Raw genomic sequence first — 18718 nt, 5'->3', positions numbered from 1 at the left:
AGAGGAAGATGCTCCCTGCAACTTGATGCTCTTTCATCCTGTACTTAAGATGATAGCACCCTTGGATGCCAGCAATAAGGTGCTAAAGGTCTATTATTTTGTTGTACCATATGTGGAGAGCAGTATTTTCTTCTTCTTGAGGAATGCCAACTTCCATTTTGCATTAAGACCGGGATGGGAAACTTATGCCCGTTCTGATATTTTTGGATTTCCAACTCCCATCAGCTGCAGCTGGCATGGCCAATGTAATCCATTAACATCTGGAGGGCCACTGGTTTCCCATCCCTGCCTAAATGGGACTAGCTGGTTAAAACTCTAAATGGCTGACTTCTCATTCCACTTCCTCATTAAAAGGCTGCTGCACTAGCATTCCCAGCAGTTTATTAATCTTTCACTTCACATTCTTGAATTCAAGCCTCTTAGTACCCGTTATTCAGGTTCAGCGGTTAGCCTTTCTTGGGCTAGGATCCCAATACTTAACCTTCTGTGGGATTAATAACATAGGCTTCTTTTGTCATGTTGCACGAAATGAGACACGAGAGGCCAGGCACAGTCATTCCTCAAGGTCTCATCCGGACCCCAGTCTCTGGTACAAAGTGTTGCTCCCCTGAGGTCTCCAACAATATACAGAAATTTCAGGTGGGCTTGTGAGTGGCAGGTGTATTTAACCACCATCATTTTTGTGGGGACTTGTAACATTTAGTTTGTTTCATAAATGGTTGGTAAGCGTTAATTGCAGTACTTTAACATGGGGAAATCTCATTTCTCACATATCTACTTTACAGACTAGTAAAAGGGAAAAACTGCAAGTGGGGCTTGATTAGAGCATCTGACTAGCTTTTTAACTGGAAGGAATTGTTACTGTCTTCACACACACACACACACACCCAGCAAATGACAAACTGCACTATTGATACTAGGATTTGGGATCTTTCTTTTTGCTCCCCATCATCTTGCCAAGATTCTGAAGCATGCCACAATGAGAGAAGAGGAAGAAAAGAAAAACAGGAAGCAAGAAACAAACACTGTTCAGAAGCAGGACACCAGGAATGTCACGAGGCTCTGATGTCTGGGTCATCCAATACAGATTTGTAATGGTGGGACGGCTGCTATACACTCTACAGGTGGGGCCAGTTCAAAGTTGGCTGCCCTTCACAGCATTATCTAGACCCCATTGATGCTTAGGCTGGGTATCAACAAAGTGCATACATTATTGGTTGATTCATGCATTAACTATGTTTATGCCACTCAGTCGTAGCAAAACCTTTTAAGCAGTTTACAAGAAATCTTACAATTGTCATTGAAAAGGACTCTTTGATCCTCCATTACAGACAATTTGTGTTCTGGTATGACCCTGGGAGAGGCATACATAAGATCAAGGTGAAAGCATAATGCCTTCCACATGTTGGACTACAGCTCACATTAGCCACAGCCAGCAAGGTTGATGATCAGGAATGATGCGAATTTCAGTCCAATCAGTATCTGGAGGGAAGCCTGTCGGCTGCCACTTATATAAAAGTTGCAACTATCTCTGAATCAACAGATAGTTATGTTGTGTTGAAAATGACATTCAAAAGCAGCTGCAGTGGTTCTTTTCATGCAGCGAATAAATTATTGGCCTTTAGAATATTTTAAAAGTCTGTATTTCTCACATACGACATCTGGATTGCCACATGTGGATGCTATATTTAAGCCTCAGGGCCCTACGGTGGACTCTAGCCTAGAAGCATCGGAAAAGGGTATTTATAACCAGATTCATAACAATTTAACCCATAGTTCCTATGACTGCAGCTATATCGATCCAGAGAGCTACTTAATATATGATGTGTGCCATGTGTGTGTTTTATCACAAATATTCACTGCGGAGACCAAGAATCAACCATACATGCATTTCACTCATATATGTTACACATATTTTGGAGGACACAAAATATGAAGTGGTACAACGTGTTGAGCAGTAAGTGAATATGTGGCACTGGTCAATTTATTGCATGCTCAACATGCTACTACAGATGTAAAAAGAAGCTTTCTGTTTCAAACTAAGTTGCACAATAAGATTCTAGCTAGACTTACCTGTCACAAATGCAGTTGGGCCTAAGATTTCTCATACAATGGACTTCAAACTCCTAAAAACCCAGTCAAAATCACTGGATTTAGCATGATTGGAGCTTCACAGCTGGGCTTCACTAGAAATCCCAGGTCTAGCATTGGGACCACATAGCTGTGCTTTGTGGTTTCCTAAGGCCTTGTAGCAGGGACGCGGGTGGCGCTGTGGGTAAAACCTGAGTGCCTAGGACTTGCCGATCACATGGTTGGCAGTTCGAATCCCCGCAGCGGAGTGAGCTCCCGTCTTTCGGTCCCAGCTCCTGCCCACCTAGCAGTTCGAAAGAACCCTTAAGTGCAAGTAGATAAATAGTAGATAAATAGGTACCACTTTATAGCGGGAAGGTAAACGGCGTTTCTGTGTGCTGTGCTGGTGCTGGCTCGCCAGAGCAGCTTCGTCACGCTGGCCATGTGACCCAGAAGTGTCTGCGGACAGCACTGGCTCCCGGCCTCTTGAGTGAGATGGGCGCACAACCCTAGAGTCGGACACAAATGGCCTGTACAGGCAGGGGTACCTTTACCTTTAAGGCCTTGTAGCAGTACTTTGCCTAAGATCACAAGCCCAGAAGCAGGTCTGGCCAAAATCAGTGTATTTCCTGGCCCCAGTCTTATCCACAAACTCTCAGGTTTTCACAGAGCTGAGCCAAGACATGTGGTATTTGTCCACATACAGATGCTGACTAGACTACAGCTGAATCTTACTTCAGCACTGGTGGCAGAATATCATCCCCCACCACCACTGAGAAAGCAGGCAAGATTGAGCCCAGAAGAGGCTGTGTCACAACAGAGTAGGGTGGCTGTCCCTCAACATCTGAATCAGCTGCCTGGGGTTATAGGAAATATGTGTGAAGTGGCAAAAGAAGAAAGGAAACAAGAATGAGAAGAGCAGAGATTAAACAATGTAATCCAATGCATGGATGCTCAGAAGTATCAGTTTTACACACTTAATCTGAGAATAGGTACCACTGAACTCTGGGTAACTCATTTCTGAGTAGACATGCCCAGGATTCTGCTGCAAAAGGTGTATTTGAATGTAGCTCCAGTTCAAGAAACTGACTTTCGCTAAGTGCACTTAATAGATGTATGATGAAAAGGATGTGCCTGCAGTTAGAAAATGTTTTTCAAAATTTAAGTTATTTGAGATTATCACATCTCAGTTATGATGCAAATGCAGCCTTTTGCTACCCAGTACATTAAAAACCGCTTGAAAAATACACTTTAGAACAAAGAGAGCCAATATTGTACTCTTGAGGTGTTGTTGGACAAACAGAGTTGTTAATTTGTTGTTTATTTTGTTGTTAAGTTGTTTACATGATTTTGTAATTTTTGCACATTGTTTTTCTCCATTTATTTTTATTACTTTGTTCCACAAATTAATATAGTCCCATCATGCCTCAATATTGGCTATCTTTGGCTGAGCCTGATACTAATCATAGTCTAACACCTGGAGGGCACCTGGTTGGCTGCACCTGTTTTAGAAGAAGTCATTGGTAGGGTACCCCAACATGACTCAGCATTAAGTCAAAACATTTAAATGCTCCTTTAATATGAAAGAGGTCTCATAGAAGAGGCCTCTGATTACAATTACGACAGCTCCTGTTGTCACAAAACATTCTGATACAAGAAAGCTGAAAGTTGAGACATTTTCAGGATTTACAAATCTTATCTACCTCATCTCCAAAGTGTTGAGATAACACAACTCAGATTCATTTCAGAACATGTCCCCCTTTTGCTGCAGGTATGAAGAAGACTGGATGCTCAGGCATCCCTGGCTCATGAGAACATCCTTGGCAGTGTTAGCCAAGCGACTCTCTCCGTATCAGTCTTCCCACCTGCAATTTGGAGATAATAATACTGGCCTATTTTAAAGAGCGGCTGTAAAGATTGCTGAAATGTCTTGAACTTTATTTATTTATTAAAGTGTTTATTTGTGTATTTGATGTCTCACCCACCCTTTACCGCAGATGTGGAGAATCTTTGGCCCTCCAGATGTCACTGAAATAAGCTCTCATCCCTGGCCATTGGCTGTGCCTGCTGGGACTGATGGGAGCAACATCTGGAGCACCACAGCTTTCCTACACCTATGGGACCACATAAGGTCCCAGGGCAGATTACAACTGTAAGCTATGTGATTATAAAGTGGGGTGGGAACAACCATAAAACACGGAAAGGTTAAAAACACCTAAAACAATTCAATATATAAAAATAGTTCCAGTACAGATGCAGACTGGGATGAAATAATTGTTGAAAAAGAGAGGTCTTCAGTAGGAACCAAAAGGACAGCGGACATGGTACCTAACATGCAATAGGAGAGTATGCCGAAGAATTGTTGACACCACACTAATGGCCCAATTCCTGTAGTGCCTCGCATGATAGCATGTTCAAGAGGTCCACTTTTACAGAGCACATTGATTAATTGGGTATATAAAAAGGGATTCCATATTTCAGCATCTCCCCAACAGCCAATGAGCATTCCATGACCACTGGATGTGCTCAGGCTTCACGATGGGGGAGGGTTCTCCCCTTAGAAGGCAATTTTTCTAATTTTTTTGTTCTTTTACGAGATTTGTTGCCTCCTTCCCCTAGTGATGTCTCCCACTTGTGATTGGTGCCTTTTTCTTACATAAGCAATGGCACTCAAAAGCTGAACGTTGGGAATAGTCCCTATAAGGGAGGGTGGTCTTCTGACTTTAGTGTGATTTGGATGGTATTTTAGTGTAAAAGTGATCAAGACTGAAGACGGCCCAATGGGTTGCCTAGTCTAGCTACCAGCTTTATTCTACCTTCCTCACTTTATTCTGTATAGATACCACACAACTGAGAGGTGAATGTGCCATCAGCAAGAGGATTTAGGTATCTGGTCTAACAACTTGTCTTTCTTCCACCTGTATGCTAAGAAGCATCATTATATTTATTTTGATTTAGGGTTGGAAATGTAGGTTTTGATTAGCCATTCAGGCAGGACCTTAGAGACCTAATCCCAATGCAATTTAGAACAATTCACAGTTGACCTAGAGAAGGTTCATAGCTTCTGAGACAGAACAAAGCGGGCTTCTAAGGACTATGAGAGTTCTTTTGAATCTGTGTACATTTTTAAAAGGCATCATACATTGAATCGATATGCCATCTGCTTTCATTTTACATCAACACTGAAATTGTATTACTGAACTTTGTAAAACATGTATGATAGATGGTGCGTAAAAATAAAGTTTGAATTGCGTACACCAATGTATTGTCTCAATAAAACTGGACTTCAAATGTTGGAACATATCATCTTTTCTTTTGTACGGTGTATGAACACCATTTCAACTTTTGCACTTCAGAAATCCCGCTCTTAACACAAGAGACAAGACAGTATCTGACAATTTTACCTAATCCCTACTTATACTTATTTGGAAGCAAGTTTGCAGAACAAAGTGGGACTTGTAAATATGTATAAATGCACACATCCTATTGATGAAACATCCTATTGATGTTTCTGAGTTGTGTTCCCAAATGTGTTCCCAAAGTGTTCAGTGACACTTGCCAAAGAGGCTAAATATGCATAGGGTTGCAGGCCCAATGTTAACAGTCTTGGCCCAAGCTTTATTTATCAGTACAGAAGTGCTTTGGTTGGGGCCAGCAAGCGGCTACATCAATACAATAATATACCTGGGACACAGGTGGCGCTGTGGGTTAAAGCCTCAGCGCTTAGGACTTGCCGATCGAAAGGTCGGCGGTTCGAATCCCTGCTGCGGGGTGCGCTCCCGCTGCTCGGTCCCAGCGCCTGCCAACCTAGCAGTTCGAAAGCACCTCCGGGTGCAAGTAGATAAATAGGGACCGCTTACCAGCGGGAAGGTAAACGGCGTTTCCGTGTGCGGCTCTGGCTCGCCAGAGCAGCGATGTCACGCTGGCCATGTGACCCGGAAGTGTCTCCGGACAGCGCTGGCCCCTGGCCTCTTAAGTGAGATGGGCGCACAACCCCAGAGTCTGTCAAGACTGGCCCGTACGGGCAGGGGTACCTTTACCTTTACCTTATAGCAGTATTCAGTGATATTGCACCAGAACTTCAGGCAGCTAAGATAGTATAAATATTATGAATGATGTGTTATTCAACATGCATTACCACCCAAAATTCAGTAAAATGTTATTATTACGGATTAGACTGGAATAGATACTAAGTTCTTATTCAAATATTTAGGATGGGGGGGCACCAGCCTAGCCCCCTATGTGCACTGTGGCACCTGTGAAGGCCTTCATTGGCATGCCTGATTAGGAACCAGAGACTTTGACCTTTCATTTATTTTTTAATAAAAAGTAAGGCTCTAGCAATCTTAGAAAGTTATAAAGCAAAATATGGAGTTTTTCTTCTGAGTTGTTTTTGGGACGAGCTATCCTGGCTGCCCCCAGTTGTCAGTGTTTGTGGCCAAACAGCTGTGGTTGATAAGTGAGTTGCCAGGAGATCAGGCAATAGGAGTCCCTGGGGTCGCACAGAGCTGCTGTTTCTCCCTCTCTTTTAGTGCACTTTTCCTGCCTCTGTCTTATTGGCTAGCTCTTGGAATCTCCATAGTTTGCCCTTCCCTTTTCCCAGCAACCAGGATGCATCTTTTCTATGGAGGGTTAATCTGAGATCAAGTACTCCCTAGAAGTTGTTTTCTGCAAATACTACTCCACAATACGTGTGAGTAGATGCTAAAGAATATGCCTTGTCCCCAAAGGGCAAATGTGAAAGCATTGCAAAGAAGCCTAAGCATGTCTGCTTTGCAGGAAATAAAGACTAGGCAGTTGTTAAGATTTCACTGTACAATGGTCTACATATCTACTCAGAAGTAAGTCTCCTTGTGTTTAATGTGGCTTAATTTCAGGTAAGTGGGTACAGGATAGCAGCCTAGGTTTTAGCATTGAGGGGAAACAGGGCTCTTATGCCTTTAATAGCTGTCTGGCAGGAATAAATCCAACATGTTAAGTCTTTTATAGTATGGAAACAGTTATGGGAAAAGTTTCACTAGGGCTACCACTAGTTTTATGTAATGCCATGCTTTCCAGAACAATCTATTTGTGTTCTGCCAATGCCCCATGGCAGCCAATTTGTGACTGGTGCCCCCCTCACACTGTCAAAATTCAAAATGTCCCCATTAGTCCTAAAAGGTTGCCAACCCTAATTTAGTCTGATCGTTCCTAGAATAGTAGTAGTAGTAGTAGTAGTAGTAGTACAGTGGTACCTCGGGTTACATGCGCTTCAGGTTACATATACTTCAGGTTACAGACTCCACTAACCCAGAAATATTACCTCGGGTTAAGAACTTTGCTTCAGGATGAGAACAGAAATCGCGCAGCAGTGGCACGGTGGCAGCAGGAGGCCCCATTAACTAAAGTGGTGCTTCAGGTTAAGAGCAGTTTCAGGTTAAGAACGGACCCCCAGAACGAATTAAGTACTTAACCCGAGGTACCACTGTATTTCAATTTCTATCCTGTCCTTCCTCTTGAAGGAGCCCAGGGCTGCAAATACATCAATATAAAAACATTTTAAAAGCATTCTAAACCCAGTCTAATTCATCCTCCCAGCCAGTGATTTGCCAGGAACAGTATCTCTCAGGGAAAATAAAGAATGGTTTGCCTAAGAATGTGGGCGGAGCAAGATATTTTTGTACGTCATGAAATCAGAAGCAGTTTGCAAGTATCTCTTGCAGTTGGAAGAGAAACATATGACGTATATAACCTGTCATAATCTTCACTCACCCTGGTTATCTGAATCCATGATTTCTTCAGTAGTGTGAGGTTTGACTTCAGCTTCTTGCAACCGTCCATGATGATAGTTCAATCTTCTCCATCAGCATTACCAGAAAGGTACCAGGAGTATCTTCTACTGCCTGAAGGAAATGCCTGATAATAATTGATGAGAAAAACAAAGTCAGTGCAGGCTGCCTTGCTTGCTAGCACACTCGTTCATTTATTTATTTTTCATTTCTTATCTACTTCCTTCCATCATGGAATCCAAGATCGTTTACATGTGGCTCCCAGCTGGTCACTAATCCTAGCACTGGCTAGTCCCAGACCTGCTTAGTTTCAGGAAGTTGCTTTCAAATCATACCCTTTAAACCATACTCTGTGACTACATTCTTCCTTATAAGAACTTGCTAGTGTGGAAAGTCCATAGGACCCTGTCTAATGGCATCAGAGAAAACCCCATCCCTTCGGAGGAAGATGTAATTGGTCTGGTGTGGAGCAGGTGTGCCAGAGCTCTTTCCCTTGACTATAAATTATTTGAAATGTTTGGAATCAAGTTAGTTGCATCTGCCACAGAGTTTTTCTGTCATCATTTGTTGGTTGGTTGATTGCCTGTCCTTTGTCCTGATTAGAGCACAAGGCAGCTAACAACGTTGCTGAAAGCCATAAAAATGTAACAAAATAGTAAGGCAGCAGTTAGAAATACAACAAATTCATGCCAGCTATAAAAATAGCAACATGAAACAATATATTCTCTCAGAAGTGCTGTATGGTTAGTCACCAAATACCTGATGAAATATAAGCATTTTAAGATGGCACCAAATCACCACCACTAGTGTGGGGAGTTCTGTAGAGGTGGGGCTGTCACAGAAAAGGCCCTGTTCCATGTCACCATCTGACATTCCTCAGGTCCTCCCTCCCTGAAGTTTGTTTTTCCCCCCTTAGTTCACTCAACGTTATGTATGAGCACATTCCCAGAATGTTCTCCGTAATACTCTCTGCTGTTAGTGCAGTATGTTGGTGTGGTTTAATCTGCAAATTAATTTAGAATGCATATTAATTTAGACGTAGTCCTATGGCCACTTACTTGAGCGCAAGCTCCATTGAACTCAATGGGGCTTACTTCCGAGTATGCACACATGCAAAAAAAGTAATTCAAAGGTGGAACTTATGTCCGGAATAAATTTCCAAAAGGTGGCCTGGATCTTAGGCAAGTCAGTCGAAAAATTGCGGGTTTTGGGGGGCTGTCCAGGTTTTTGCTTTTTGAAACATGGTAACCCATGGCTAAAAGTTTGCCTGTTTCTGAGTTTCAAAGTTTGTTGTAGCCATTCTTCATTATTTTAAAAAAGAAGCAAATTTACCTCAAAGTAACTGATGCCATGCAGAGACTCATGAGGTATTTAAACATGTAGTAAAGTAATTCTACCCTTTAGTATTCCAGCCAATGTCAAAAACAAAAATCTGTGGGTGAATATTTTCATATGTAAAAAGTGTTGGCATTAGCTGGCAGGAGCAGGGGAGGGTTTGATTCTTCTAATTAAATCTTTGACTGTTTTCTAAATTTATTAAAACATCATCTTGCTGCCTTTTCATCATAATGAAATTCAGAGCAGCTGACCCAAATTATAAACCAATTAGAGCTCTTTTCTAAAATAAGCAGTATATAAATTTTGTTAAATAAATATAAAACAAAAAGAGTGAACCCAAATTGAAACACAGATATAATTACAGCAGGAACGATAAAGTGTGTGACCAGAAATTAATCAAACCTGGGATATATTGTCAGCTTTATGGTGGCCTGACCTCTTACCCTGTTTGACAATGGCTGATATTAAGGATATTAATAGACTACACTGGTAGTCAGTCAGCTTTGTTCCTAGGAACTCCTGGAAGCTTAGTGCGATTCTTTGGTTTGAAAACAAGTGCCTTAGAAAGAATAGAGATGAAGTTTATAATGGAATGTTTTGCCTTAACTCTGTTCTTCGTGAGTTGTATATTTGTTAAGGGTAGTGAAACGCTTTTTCTTTGTGAGAATACAAGTACAGTGGTACCTTGGAAGTCGAACACATTATTTGTTGAACGTTTTGGCTCCCGAATGGCGCAAACACGGAAGTGGGTGTTCCGGTTTGCGAACGTTTTTTGGAAGCCGAATGTCCTACGCGGCTTCTCAAGCTTCCGATTGACTGCAGAAAGCTCCAGCAGCCAATCAGAAGCTGTGCTTTGGTTTTTGAACTGTTTTGGGAGTCGAACAGACACCCGGAACGGATTAAATCCAAGAACCAAGGTACCACTGTAACACCAGATAAGCAACCCTACAAGATCGCCGGAGCTCTTTCCTTTTGACTTGGTTTTATTTTTCTCCCTGTACTATTTCTCTTAATAACATCCCTCAGGATTAAATTTAACAAGCTCGCTATTCATTCTTTGAATAAGTACTTGGCTTTCATTAAAACTTACCTGTCAGCAATTAATCAGACATCTCCCAACACTTGAGGTTTCTGGGAGGGAGAGGCTTACGTCCTGCACTTACGCCTTCAGCTACAGTTAAGACCTGCTAAGTTCCCTCTTAGTCATTTCCTTTCTAATAAAAAGAGTCTTTCCTTATTTGAAAATCATTGCATTCCACCAATGACTCTCATTGGAGGTTTCTCTGCCACATCCAGGTCTGCTGTTAACTTTAAGATGGCACAGTTGTTATAATCCTAATAATGTTGTTTTCTTTATATTGTTGTCGATATTTCTGACAGTACAGATTCAGGACTGGAGGCCTCGAAGCAGTTGAAATCTTCGGGGAGTTGGGGAGGGCCTTCACAAATTATCTTCTAATAAGTTTTTGATTTTACCAACCAATAATTTTCATAAACCAAATCAATATTATTTTGATCTGTTGTCACAGGACCCCTAAAAGGAGTGGGGCCCATTGCCTGGTGCCTACTTTGCCTATTTGGTAATCCAGCACTGTACAGATTGTAATTATGACAAATACGAGTAAGATTATTTCATTGACAATGACCACTGTAGAGTTTCATATAAAAGCTAGGAAAGTTTCGTTTAATGTTCAAATTATTTTCAAACCTTCCATTTAAATGTATTTTCTGCCATAGACTATCCATCTATCCATTTATTTATTTATTTATTTATTTATTTATTTATTTATTTATTTATTTAATAATTGCCTCTCAAAGCAATTTCCGAATATATCTTAAAACAACTAAAAAATAGTTTTGAAAGCAGTATGGAAGAATGACTAAATATAGGTTTTAAAAAACAAAACAAGATGGAAACCAAAGGGAGAGAGTGACCTTTTAACCCAGCTGGAAAAGTTGAAACAAAAGTGTCTTCAATTGTTTACGGAGAGTACAGACAGTGGGCACTTGTTGCATCTCAGCAGAAATGCTGTTCACATTTTCTTCAACTGGTATATCCTCAAATGTGTTATTAGGGTGGCCAAGTATCTTACGTACAGAGGATGGTCCTCTATTTGCAGGGTTGTCTTGTCCGTGTCTGGTTATAAAAGGGGAGGGCCTTAAAGGTGGCCATCAATGGTTAGAATCTGATATTGCAAACAGAGGAGGCTCACAGGTCACCCGATCACAGTCTTATCTGTTTGGGCAGGATGCATTTTGATTCAAATTATAGTAGCATATCCCAATTTACGTATATCCATAAATATAAATAAGCATACAATTTGCAAGTACTAATATTTGGGAATGTATAAGTAGCAACCCTAATTGACATCCCCTGAGGATACAGACTTTACATATGCCACGTACAATGAGAAAAGCTAGATGGTAAGCATTTTGTTACTTTTTGAAGATGTGAATGGATTCACACATCCATCTCTTTTCAGTGTTAGATGCAGACAGTGGCTACATACTACAATTTTATACTGGACTCTGCTAACACATTTTTCTTCTGACACGTTAAGACCATTATTTTTAATTCTCCACTGGAAATGAACCAGATTATATCACTTCTATTTTCAGCAGCAGAAAATACATGGAAACCAAATTTGAAGTACCATAGCTTAGACAATGCACAATTTGTATTCCGTTTAGAATCCTCTCACCGTTGTTTGCATAGGAGGAAGGAGCCTGTCACAAAATTACAGTCATCACATCTAAACCCTCCTGTCAAGATATACCCCAAGGGTCTGTACTCCTACACTGAACTTTATTTTGCCATGATGCAGCAACCTTGATGAAGACTGCCTGGAAAACTAACCATTTCCATTGGATTAGGCAGGATATAAATGTATTAAGTAAATACAGACTAATCTGAGTGTAAAGCAGAAAACATAAGTGATCAAGGCACAGTCTCTTTACCTGCAGGAAATAGTTCTAGAAAGATACTACAGTGGTACCTTGGGTTACAGATGCTTCAGGTTACAGACGCTTCAGGCTACAGACTCTGCTAAACCAGAAATAGTACCTGAGGTTAAGAACTTTGCTTCAGGATGAGAACAGAAATTGCGTGGTGGCGGCACGGCGGTGGTGGGAGGCCCCATTACCTAAAGTGGTACCTCAGGTTAAGAACAGTTTCAGGTTAAGAACGGACCTCCAGAACGCATTAAGTTCTTAACCTGAGGTACCACTGTACTTCAGTTCTTCCTAGCCCTGAACATGCAAATCCTATTTACAAAGTTATTTCCACCCATCATGCCACTTTTAATTGCAGCCGCCCCTGCAACTCAAGGGGAATAGAGAAATATTTTCTGTAGGCCACAGAATGAAGCAATAGAATCCACAAAATGTTTTAAATTTTTACATTGGATAATTTTATACCCAAGACATCACTTACCTAGGCTTCCTTCTGAGTAGGCATATAGGACTGCAGCTATGTTAACAGGCCCATTGTAGCGCTTGATTCAGTTAAGATAATGTTCTTAAGCCTAAATAGCATATGCCATCAACTGGTAGATTTGTAGATGCTCCATCTCAGGCAGTGATCCTAACCAGAGGACAGGATTCGAGCCCAAGGCTGAAGGGAGGGGTGTCACTAGACACAGGTGTTAGAACCATAACAACACATGCCACTAATCCCAATTTGTGATCCAGCAAGCAAGCCATGGTTAACAACCAACTGGTTCCATCAAGGCAAGAAGCAAATCAATATTGAGTCTTAAGTAGGACTGCAGCTTCCTTTGAGCAGCTAGCTCCGTCCCTTATGGGCTGTGCTTTAAGAGCCTTTGACTCTGATGGCATGGGGAAATGGGGTTCTACTGTGGACTCTGATCTGGTCCTTTGACTATGAGGAAGGTAATGTGAATTTTTCAAACATTACAAGCTTGACATTACAAGCTCCTCTGGTGCTGAAAGTCCTAAGCGGAGCAGGAAATCAAATACCGGTTCTGAGGGGGAAACCTCCTTGCAATCTAAGATCTCCGCTTATCAATGACCTTTTCCTCTTGTAATAGCCCTGAATAATGACAGTGGAGCTTCATCTTATTGATTCCAAATTGAGCTTCCCTTAGAGCATGATCAGCACAATACTCCTTTCTCTCCTCCTAATTGTGCTTTGGTGATATAATTGTGAAGCTCCAAAATGATTATTGTCATTGTTGTTATTGTTATTGTTACAGTGGTACCTTGGTTTAAGAACAGCTTAGTTTATGAACAACTTGGATTAAGAATGCTGCAAATCCAATGCTGTAGGTGTTTTGGTTTGTGAACTTTACCTTGGAAGCAGAACATGTTCCGCTTTCGGTTGAGTGTAAATTGAGTCTCCCCCCCCCCCCGCTATGGGAAAGCACACCTTGGTTTAAGAATTCTTTGGTTTAAGTACAGACTAAGTTCGTTAACCAAGGTACCACTGTATTATTAAACCACGCTTTCCACCAAAGTCCTAGGGCAAGTTGCAATATTAAAACACAATACTAAAACAATTTAAAACAACTTGAGGTGGGTCCCAAAAATATACCTCAAGTTTCCAAAGCTAGGGTAAATGAGTGCCTATTTGGTAGGTCCAGGGTCATACAGTAACATTGGAGCAATTGCCACAGGCACCCCCAACCTTAACAGTGATTATATGTTAACTCTTAACATATACGTAACATATATATTTAAAAATGAACCCACCATTAAAGCAATTCTCTGCTTATCAATGCCAGGCTCCCTTCCCCAAAATAATCTTCATAATCTTCTGGAAGGTATGCAGAGCCTCTGGAGGGAATGAGATCATTAATAAAAATAGAGTAACAATTGTCCCTCTACAACATGCTCTCACTTTTTGATCTTACTACAAGATGAGCGTCATCAAGAATCTGCCTGCATCTTACCACAGAGATCATTAAAACAAGGGAAGAGCTACTCATGTTGTTCCTCAAGGAGATACACACACACACACACACACACACACACACACACTGTATATAAATACAGCATCTTTAATTATGGCCAGAAGGATTCAATGGTGTATTGTGCTCCTATAAGGATGTACACCACTGGGTTCTGCAGCAGATGTATCCTTCCAAGAACTACCAAAGAGCATTTTAGTAGTTAAGCTTTTAGTAGTTAACATATCGTCAATTGTTGATACAGGTTCGGTGGTATTTAGAAGAAGCTTCAACCTTTTTCTTTTATTGGTGTGATACCATATTCTACCATTTCTGTCCTGTATTCTGCATGGGTAATGCGGTCCTATTTAATAGAGCACTTCCTGTGGTTTGAATCCAATGCTAGTTCTAGTCAGAAGTAGACCCGCTGAAATTAACGGACCTGACTAACTTAGGTTCATGGATTTCCATGGGAGACAAGTTGGGATTGCAGACCTGCTAATTTACTATTGACATCCTGCAAGCCAAGGAAGTCTGAGCTGCTCTCCCTCTGAGCTCCTCTCCTCTCAGCTTCCTGGGTGCTGAGGCACTGACCTGTATTTTTATTTACAGTATTAATTAAATTTGTGTACGGCCCTTCCTCTGTAGTTTTCAGGGCAATTCACAGCCCTTGAACCAAAGGACCGTGCTAGGTCAATTGTCTCAGGTGGTTATGTCGCAAGAGTAGGGCTGTAGCAGCTTTATGACCTCGGTAGAAAGGAGGAGATCCTGCTAGTAGGTGCCCCTCTGTAAAAAAAAATAACAGTTGCATATGTACAGAAATATGCAGAAATAAAGAGGCTGACAAAAGCACTCTTGAGCTGGTTTTATTGAGTCAAGCAAGACCGTAAGCTGTCATTATGGAGCAATTTTTCAGAACAGGAAATTAACCCAAACATTTTAATGTGCTGTGCAGCATTACTTCTAAGTGCATGGGTTTTTAATAGATCTTAATTTTCTTTGGAGAGTTGGCAGATTCCTGTTTGTTTAAACATATTCTTTAGATTATGTTTCAGATATTTTAAACTTTCCAAGGGGAATTATTTACTTGCCGTCTATCCCTGCCCAGTCTCGAAGCAGTTCTGTCAAGTGCTTCCTTGGCACGTTTTATTCTGCACTCTGAGGTTGATTGAACGGGAAATGCCTTCTGATTTACATTGGAATATCTTTGCACAAAGTAAGGGCTAGGTTCTTGAATGCATGTCTATTTAGTTGTTACCCCGCCTGATTTTGAGGGCTCTGTTGACATTGCATTAGTTCAAAGGGTGGATTCTGAAGCACTTATGGTGTAGCCTATCAGACCAGCAAAGCGGGTGGGTTACAGGGAACTCCTTGAGTAGAGTTACAACTTGTGGGACACCCTCTCCCTCTAAGCAACCACAAAAGAAAAAGAGTTTGTGGGGTGGTTCCAGTGATGTGGGAACAACAGAACTGTGGCTATGCAGCAAGGGTAGGAGACCGTCATCATCTTGAGGACCTCATTCCCTTCTGGGCAAACTTCCAGGGCCCACATGCCTGTGGTGGGCAGGGCCAGAGGCAAAGGAGGGGAGCAGACCAACAAGTGTAAATTTTACCATTGTACAATAAGCTAGGTTCTGCCCACACTCTGTCCTACATCCAGACAAGCAAGGGCCATTAGCAGAGTTCAAGGGCAGATTTTAGCCAATGAAAAGGACTCAGGATCTGAAGCAGGACCCATCCATGATAGGCAGGGCCTGGGGAGAATGCCACAGGCAAGATATAGAGCTATGGAGAACCACATTTGATCCCCACGAGTGAAACTCTCCACACAGGTATACAATATATACCATATGAGATTTGCTCAGACTCCTACCTGTTCATTGCTGATGCCACCAGCCTGCTAGGTAGGTATCTGGTGGGCCAAGGTGTGTTGTACCACGGGCACTGTGTAGCTTTCCAGGTTTGAATGTGTTGGACCAGTGTAACAGGACCCTCTCCCTGATTGCGGACATTTCTTGAATGGTTTAGAGCACAGTAACCTTAAGTCAAAGTCTCAGATAAACTCAACTATCACATGCCTTCCCACCAGGTATTCATTCCAAGCTGGATAAAATACACAGAGTGCTTTTGTTCAAAGATGATAATTTATTTCATATTCATTTGCAGAAGAGACAAAAAATAATAAAAATCTACATGCAGATGGCATTTAATGAGTTAATGCAGTACCTAGATGATTCAGGTGAGGCAGGAGTCTGCAGTGACGTCATCAGCATCACTGATTTTGGGAACAATTGTGATGGGTGTATATTCAAGCTCTTTGGATCATTCACTTCTTAGTATGATGGTCTTCTTTATAACAATCCACTATTCTTTGCTGAATTAAAGTATGAATAACAGAAAGTTTTGGGGGGGGGAAATAAGCTCACCCCTTAGAAGTGTGTCTTCTAAAAAATGTGTAGCAATCCTGCAGTCAAAGTAAGCAAGAAGAGATAACTGTTCAGTTTAGTCTGGAGAGCACAGAGAAAACAAATAGTATCAATACATAGACCAGCCTTGTCAATAAGTCCAAAGAATTTACTAGCCTGCCAGCCCTCACCTGCCCCGGCAAAACCCTACCCTGTTGAACTATCCTGTCAGTGCTTGGCACAAGAGGGTTAGATTTCCCTGCTCTAGAAGACTGTTTGGTTTCTCTTGTGGTCACAGAGGGAGGACTGAGTGCCCAACCCCTTTTCTGCCATCCCACTCATTCACTTACACAGAATTCCATGCACTCACTTACATACAATTTCTGGTCACCTATAGCAACCAGAAGCAAGGCTTAAACACAAGACTGTACGTGACTTCGGATATTATTATTAGCTTGCTGAAAACATTAAATACTAACCTAGGGAATTTTCTGTATTTGCTTTTGAATGTTGAACCTGTTTTTCATTTGTTTTAAAAAAGCTCGAAACATGCGTCCAGTGACAATTAGTAATTATTCCTTTTGTCAACAGGCAATATGATGAAGGATGTTGTGGCAGCTTACCGGGTGCTGAGCTTGGCAGAGTTCAATGAGAAGAACTTCAGTGTTCTTTTGGGAATCACATCGGATCTTGGTTGCGAAGTATTAGAAGGAAGGAACCTGGCGTTATATATTGAGGAAGAGTTGTGTGTCAGAGCACACTTTCCAGTAGAAACCAGGGATAACGAATGTACCTACCAGTATTACCTGTCTGAGGCAGGCTTAATTTTATAAATTGAAAGCAATAAACTCTGTGAGTTTTTTTAAATCTTTTTTTGTGTTTTTGAGGATGAACTGCTCAAAGGAACAGTTGTTGTTTTGCATCCAATACAGAGAGAGGGGCTCTTCTGCAGGACCAGAAGAAAACACTGGACTGTAAATCATAAACTAAAACCCACTTGCATCTTCTAATGCTAGTCATCGAAGGACAGGTTGCAAGAAAACAAAAATGCTACAGTGTCAAAGGTGTTCCATTTTCTTTCAGGACATGTCTCTACATGTGTTCTTAGGAGGCTCCATTTGATGTAATACCACATGTGCAGTCATCGTGTAGGCCTTGAATTGTGACTGGTGCCCTCAGTTCTGGACGTTTGCACTGACAAAGGTGGAATGCCAAAGCAGCATCATGTTTTGTGATCCATTGAAACGCCACTTCCTAAGCCCTTAATTCCTGGCACAGGAGGTCTAGGGCTCTGGGTTTAAGGCCCGGAGAACACTTGGCTATTTTCAGGTTGATGAGCCGAAAGGTCTTCTGAGTTTCAGAAGAACTGGAAATTAAAATCCCAGGGCCAGTATTTGGCCAGTCTCGTCCTTCGGTTCTCTATTAATAACTAGAAGACTAAGCTCTAAAAAGAAAAGTAATGATGAAATTGGGAAAGGGTGGGAATTAAGTAATTTTAAAATGCACTCAGCAGGCAAGAGTTTTCATATTCCTAATTAAGCACCCAAAGAAAAGCTCTACATTTCAGGCTCAAACATGTGGACTTGGTTTAATGATCAACTCAGGTGGGGTGGGGGTGGGGAGAAGCATGATCATAAGCCATATGTGAAAAGGTCATTTTTGTCTATCTGCTTATTCGTGTTTTGTTCTCTCGGAATGAAAGGGCCAGTCACTTGGAATGTTGTAGTTCATGGTCTCTTGAAATCTGATTAGTCAGAATCGTTCAGCAAGATCATTCCCCTTATGCTGTACCTGCATGGTGACTGCAGCATTGGACCTGTATAACAATAAACGAAGAAGAAAAGTTTTGATGCACAGTTTATTATTTCACTATTGTCTGCATCTTGTAAAGCATGGCTTTTAAATCTTACTGTGTGCCTTTGTTTAGTTTCCCATGCTGCGTACAACACAACATAGACAACCTAGGGTGTGTTGCCACTCTCCCTAGGTGAGCCCTCAAAATGCAGACATCATCTGCACACCCCCAATCTACTACCACTCTCCACAGAAACAGGTCTGCGCTGTTTCTGTTATATTTTCAGTACTGTGGTTGATACACTCATGGCTCCTTCTGTTTCTGTCTGAGTCTTTGTTCAACTTTTACAAGGCCAATACCATGTTAAGGCTAGAAAACAGACAGGCAGTTGGAAGAACAGATACAGGTGACATACTGTGCTGTATTTCCCTAGCA

At 41.5% G+C, this 18718-nt stretch overlaps 1 protein-coding gene and 1 long non-coding RNA gene across 3 annotated transcripts in view; both read left to right on the top strand.

The window, feature by feature from the left end:
* The window catches only part of SCAF8 (SR-related CTD associated factor 8), a 72733-nt gene extending 54400 nt beyond the window's left edge, over window positions 1–18333 (top strand). For both annotated transcript variants that reach the window (XR_014166722.1, XM_081905134.1), the window contains one exon: window positions 17080–18333. The gene's annotated coding sequence lies outside the window, so the exon portion shown is untranslated. The remainder of the gene's footprint in view (window positions 1–17079) is intronic.
* Window positions 2734–5331, top strand: LOC309366234. Its single transcript, XR_014166597.1, has 2 exons — window positions 2734–2815; window positions 2848–5331. It is a non-coding gene; the product is annotated as an uncharacterized lncRNA (long non-coding RNA).
* Window positions 18334–18718: the final 385 nt, after the last annotated feature.

The sequence above is a fragment of the Podarcis melisellensis genome, assembly GCF_964234715.1.
Source record: "Podarcis melisellensis genome assembly, chromosome: 3".
In the NCBI taxonomy this organism is placed as follows: Eukaryota; Metazoa; Chordata; class Lepidosauria; order Squamata; family Lacertidae; genus Podarcis; species Podarcis melisellensis.
Note: the sequence above shows the minus strand (reverse complement) of the source record. Positions and strands in the feature narration are given on the sequence as shown.